The sequence below is a fragment of the Panicum virgatum genome, chromosome 4K (genome assembly GCF_016808335.1).
Source record: "Panicum virgatum strain AP13 chromosome 4K, P.virgatum_v5, whole genome shotgun sequence".
NCBI classification, from domain to species: domain Eukaryota; kingdom Viridiplantae; phylum Streptophyta; class Magnoliopsida; order Poales; family Poaceae; genus Panicum; species Panicum virgatum.
Genome location: NC_053139.1, coordinates 33,343,162 through 33,349,798, shown reverse-complemented (window position 1 = coordinate 33,349,798; position 6,637 = coordinate 33,343,162). Strand labels below are relative to the sequence as shown.

The 6,637-nt window shown below is 42.6% G+C and overlaps 1 long non-coding RNA gene across 1 annotated transcript; it reads left to right on the top strand.

The window, feature by feature from the left end:
- Window positions 1-5,695: 5,695 nt before the first annotated feature.
- LOC120704795 lies at window positions 5,696-6,425 on the top strand. The gene is made up of 2 exons (XR_005687687.1): window positions 5,696-5,889; window positions 6,103-6,425. It is a non-coding gene; the product is annotated as an uncharacterized LOC120704795 (long non-coding RNA).
- The last annotated feature ends 212 nt before the right edge of the window (window positions 6,426-6,637 follow it).

Here is a 6,637-nt window from a genome sequence, read left to right as displayed (position 1 = left end):
ATTTGGATGAGACTGCATTTCCATGCCAGTAAACTTGAATAAATCAAGTAGGCTATGTTTCTTGTAATAGGAATTAGTATATCAAGGATTTTCGATCAAATTTCATACTTACGTATGTAAATGTAATGATGCACTTGTTTGATGAATTAGTCCATCCGGTCGCTTCCGCTCCTCATTTTATGTGGTGAGGGAGATCTTAGAGCCAAGAACTTGATGGTAACACGAAGACACAAGGATTTGACAGGTTCGGGCCGCTCGGGAGCGTAACACCCTACGTCATGTGTTCTGTATAGTATTAGAGTTTCTGGTGGAGTATGACAGAGATGCCGATGTAGATGCGTGTGTTTTATGGGTATCCTCACGGCCCCCTTATATAGCCCTAGGAGCCGTGGGTTACAAGTAAGGGTTTAGATCTACTTGGGTTGTTTACAAGAAAGCAGGTGGGTTAAGATCCCTAACAATCCGAACGTCTTGTTCTATCCTTCATCCTGATTAGCAGAGGACCCTCTCGCCGTCGAGTCAAGTGCCTATCCGCCGGGTAGTCGAGCAGGTGGTCGAGCAGGGTAGTCACTCAGAATACGGGAACCCTACTCGCCAGGTAGGTACCTGGATCTACCTCTGCCAATTGGCGCAAAGCCAGGCCGCGTCAGGGATTGTGCCATCCGCGACTTGGCGTTACCATAGCTTCGACTACCTCGGGTGCCACTACTACATAAACAGTTTGTAGGGGCAGATAAAAAGACATTTTTAGGGGCCGATGCTGCACCCGCCCCTACTTTCGCAGCTAAAAATAGCTATTTGCATGGGCGGGTGCGGCACCCATCCCTAAAAATGCATTTTCAAGGGTGGGTCATGCCGCTGCCTGCCCCGACAGATCGAATAAAAATTAAAAAATCACTGGCAACAGCTCCTCCGAGCCGCCGCCGCTACCCGTGCCGGCGCCAGTGCTGCCGTAGTCCCACATTGTGCCCACCGTGTTGCTTGCCCGCCAACATGCTGGGGGCGAGCTGCCGTCAGGCTCGCGCCGTGCCGTGCCACGCTGCCGCAAGCCCGCGCGCCAAGCCGCCAAGTATTGTGCAAGATGTGATCATCGAAGGGAATAAATACTAGAATATGATGAATTATTGATGAATTCCACAAATACTGGTCTGAATATATGTGCAGGTGAATTTGAGCCAAAAATATCAGAAACTAGCAAATATTATCCAAGGCTTAAATTTCCGGCCAAGTACAAGCAAGCCCAAGAGCCAGAAGGACCCAATTGGCAGCTACTTATGAGAAGGAGACGCAGACCATGAGCAATGACACGTCATCAATCAAGCACAGCACCTTCTCAACCAATCCAACGCGAGCACGAAGATTAGCTGAAAATTAGCTTTCATTGATGCCGGCAAACCGGTGACCAAAGGTTCTGCGCTTGGCGCGCTTTGGCTGAATGACTTTAAAATTTCCGACGGCCGCCATCAAGGCAATCAATGGCGCGGCGGTCACTAGTCAAAGTCCACAGTAGATCCGCTCACGCGGCGGTCACGACAATCTCGCAAGCACGACAAGGACAACAATGTGCACTATATTATTTTACACCAGCTGTTCTGGAATTTTTTCATAGATGGGTGTCAACCGTTGAACTAGTAAAACTTCTGCATTACTTAATAACTTGCTAAGAAGGCTCACTGATTTCCTGATATTCCTAATAGTGTTAGTCCACAGAGAAAATTCCTTCTATACTATTGAAACTTATACTAATATAATACCATTAAAAATATTGCATTCCCTTTCTTACCATCGAATTTTGATTTTTTTTCAATCCCTTATTAGCATATCCGATAGTTCTCAATATTTTTTTCCAAAACTTATTATTTGCAAACTCCCTAAATAGGTATGGGGAGGCAAAAAAAAGTCCATCTCCAATAATTCTCTATTTTTATTCATAAAAATGAGAAGTTGTGGCCCCTCAAGGATAATTCCGTGGGAAACGCCGCGGGAGAGGGGCGACCAGGAGGGGAGAAGCGGTGTGTATTTTTATGTACAAGGAAGACTAATTTGCCAATTGTTAGGAGATGAGAAACTATTGGTGAGTGTTTTTCTTTTTTTTTTCAAAAAAATAAGAATGAGAAAGATTAAGAACTGTTCAAGATGCTACCGCTGTTTCTTCCTGTTAAATTCCAACGTTAACAGCCTTAGACTGTTAGATTCGACCCGCAGCAGGCCGGGGACTTGCCTGGCGCCTCGTGGATCCCCATCCACAGTATGGGGAATTAAAGTTACGGCAGGTGCTCAGCTTTGTGAGCTTGTGCCAACCATTTTTAATTATATAGTATAACTCGGACACTTACAATGCACACACACTTACCCCAATAAACACACGTATATAAACTCTAACTTTATAAGTAAATCCTTGATACTAACAAAGTTATTATAGGCGTCTCGTCGCCTACCACTGAAAGCGCAATGGCGTTAAATCTTAGGATATTCGTTCTTATAGGGAGTCGAACCCAAACTAAGGCTCATGGAACCACTCAAGATATTCATGGCAGGTACTTGGAGCCTATACTGGACGAGTGCTTGCGGGAGGTAGTGAAACTGTAGTCTTCTAGGGGTGACAACTTTATTACTTTATATCTGGGAGGAGTGTCTAGATTGGTGCTGGCTCCTTGGTACAATGTTACGGGTCGAGTCATCGTAGATGCTCAATGTTCCAAGAGGTAGGTACTTCTTCACCATATGGATACTGTAGGCGGTAGGATCCTGGTCTTGTTACTTTGGACAAGATGAATGGTTCTTCCCATTGTGAGTTGAGCTTATCGAGACCGGCTTTGTTCTATATACGACGTAGGACCATGTCGCCGATTCTGAAAGACCTCTCCTAGACATTGCGATCATGATATCGATGGACCCCTTGTAGGTATCGGGTTGATTGAACCAAGGCATTGCACCTAGCCTCTTCGACTGAATCAAGTTCCATCTTCCTTGCTTCATTTGCTTCTCCTTCTTGGTATATCTCCACTCTGGCGGATTGCCACATGATATCTGCTGGTAGGATGGCTTCTGATCCGTAGACGAGGAAGAAAGGTGATTGCCCAGTAGACTTACAGGGTTGAGTTTGGAGCCCCCAGATGACGTGAGGTAGTTCGAAGATCCACTTGCCTCCCTTCTTGCTGCTGGCTTCGTACAGTCTTTTCTTCAACCCTTCAAAGGATAAGTCCATTTGCATGTTCCACCTAGCCGTTGGCTCTTTGATGGGCCACCGAGACGTACTTGACATTGATGGCGCTTCACTCGCAGAATTCCCAAAATGAGTCTGCTATGAAGTTGGAACCCAAATCGGTGATGATGGTGTTGGGAAAGCTAAATCGATATAAGATGTTGCAGATGAAGTCGACGACCCGATCTGCGCTTGGAGCGGTGATCGGTTTGTACTTAATCCACTTTATGAACTTGTCGATGGCTACCAGCACGTGGGTGAACCCTCCAGGTGCTGCGGTGAGGGGGCCGATCTTGTCGAACCCCCAACATCCGAACAGCCATGAAGGTGGTATGGTGATCAGGCTATGTGCTGGGATCTTCATCTGCTTTCCAAAGAATTGACATTTGGTGCATTGAGGAACGAGGTTCTCAGCATAGTAATTTTATAAAAATATAACTATATACTTTTTAGTATAATTAAAAGAGTAATAACCTATTATGCGTTGGTCAAGGATTTTGGTCTTTCTCTGTTTTACTCGCTAAGTGCTAATTCTATATGGTTTCGGACTCTTAGCTTAACGTATGGTCTGGTTTTCGATTTTAATTCGATCTTTTTTCATCCATGGATCCCACCACCATTATGGACCCACCAAAATGGAAGAAATTTAATGACAGATCAAGAAAATAATCTCGCTTTAGAAATAGGTAGAGATTATTATTAGTTAGAGGTTAGATGCTTCTCATCAATTCTATTTTTGTGAGAGCTAGGATCGGAATTATTATTTTTCTAGCAGGTATCAGGAGGATTAATGTAATTACTAACAGTAAGGCATAGCTAGTGTAAAAGAATATACTGCCGACTGGCTGCAATGACCAATGCATGACTTGAGTGAGTCTGACCAGCTAACAAACAAACATCCTCCTAGAGAATAATCAGGCGAAAGGATTGTGCAATTGAAGAACCTGGTGAGATAACTAAGAGCGACGACTTTGACTGGTGACCCGTTATATACACTACTAGTAGAGAATAAACTATCGGTTGTTCACCCAAAATATACTGACAAGTAGGAACTGGATCCGGTACTAATGCAAATATATCATGTCTAGCTAGCTCCTACCGTTATATTTAGGATGGGTGGAATGCTACGGAGACCTTTGATACCGGGTGGTAGCACCAATGGTACTAAAGGGTGGTGTTACCATCCGATAGTAAAGAGTCCTCAAATGGAAAATATATCTCCCCAATCACAACTATTTCCGGTAAGCGCGAAGCAAGAGGTCCTAAGTTTAAGTCCTGAGCACCACAAGTGTGCTATTTCGCATGAAAAGGCGTGTGTGTGAGCCTTCTTCCAAATTTGAAATGTTCTTTGATATTTTACACTTTGGTACTGATTAAAAATTTAGTACCAGGTCATGTAACTAGTACTGATGATCGGGAGTTTTAGTCTCGGTTGTTCGATACTGGTTCTAGAATCAGTACTAACGGGCCAAACGATCGGAATGAGCTATTTTCTAGTTGTGATATATACTCTCTCAATTTTCTGTTCACAGATCTATTTCACTCGACACAATGACCAGAAGAAGGATTCTCCTTATCATTCAATTAATCATGTCATCATATAGTGGGAATATTTTTTGTGATAACTCTTCAGTATCAACGTCATGCCGTATGTACATGCACCAACAATATATGGGTATCGAAAGAGTCGTTTGTGTTATGCCCGAGACAATAATTTAAATAGGACATGAAAAGATAATATTTCAGTTTTGACCTTGTTTAGTTCTTTAGGTGTAAAATTTTTAAAGCATACGGACACATATTTGAAGTATTAAACGTAGACTAATAATAAAACAAATTATAGATTCCGCCCGTAAACTGCGAGACAAATTTATTAAGCCTAATTAATCCATCATTAGCAAATATTTACTGTAGCACCACATTGTCAAATCATGATGCAGTTAGGCTCAAAAGATTCGTCTCACAATTTACACACAAACTGTGCAATTGGTTTTTAATTTTATCCATATTTAATACTCCATACATATGTGCAAATATTCGATGTGATGTTTTTGACTAATTTTTTTTTAATCTAAATAAGGCGTTACTTTGAAGTTTGAACTGTTACTTTGAAGTTTGGATTAAAAAAATTTTGGATCCAAATATGCTTGTGTTACTTTGAAGTTTGAACTATACATAGATCTATCAAAAGAGAATATTATCTAATGATGACAGGCGTCGGAAATTTTTTATTTAGACACGCGGACCTGGCCTGGCGTTACTTTGAAGTTTGAACTGTTCTTTGCTGTGATCCTGTCACGGACACTGGAATGATTTCGAAGTCACCGGTGCAAGACAGCTAGACACGGCGACTTCTCTACCCCGCAGTCACCTGCTTCCACCGCATCCTCTTCCCCGTAAAAGACGGGTTCATAGGTTGTTGACGGTTTGACCAAGCTCCACTATAGATGAGCATGCTGGAGCGCGTTATGTTATTTGAGCCGCCCAGTCTGGCACGCCAAGTGTTCGCTTTGGTTGCTAACTTGCATTGTGCCCTCTCAAATTCGCGGAGCACACTGCAGAACAGCAAGCAAGAATGCCATCAAACGCCTACCATTGCCGGATCCTACTCATTCTCGTCTTCAGTTTATTGGTTATTAGCAGCAGCCTTGCCGGAGCTTTACGGCCACCAAATTGCCAGCAAGGTAAAGTGCTGCATACTCTCCTGCTTCTGTGTAACTTTGAGGAAAAAGCGAAAGGATTTATTCATTTATTTAAGAAAATTATATTACAAATTTCACAAAATTGCTGCGGAAAATGAAATATTTTGTTTAAAGGAACAATCAAATAACCGTTAACTATACGACCAGGAATATCTTGATTTCTGTGACACTTTCATTTTATCTGCCTCGTTTCAGCGGATTCGAACAGCCCCTGTCCAGGATTCTGCGATCCGAATTTGACTGTATGTCATCATTAGTACGTGAGAGGAGAGCTCATTCTGATTCTTCACAATTCACACAGAATTTGAGCAGATTCTCTGGTTACCTTTGATCTCCCAATGCTGGAACACTTGAACGATGATGCATTTACATGTCTGTACCCTTGAGTAACTTAAGTAGGCTATATTCCCTTGTAATAGGGATTGGTATATCACAGAGTTTTGGTCAAATTTCATACTTTATGTAAATGTGTCGCGTATAGGAGTTCTATCCACAAAGATAATAAGAGGATTCCAAAACCTCCTAGTAGTGCTTGGACTAAGGCTGGAACCGAGCTAGCTCGACTCGGATCAGCTTGGCTCGGTCTGGCTCGTTAATCTAATGAGCGAGCTCCGCTTGGCTAGTTAACAAAACGAATAAAAATAGCAACTCGGCTTGTTAATAGCTCAAGCTAGCTCGTGAGGTTCACAAGCTAGATGTAGATTTAGAATTACCACCTCAACATATAGGT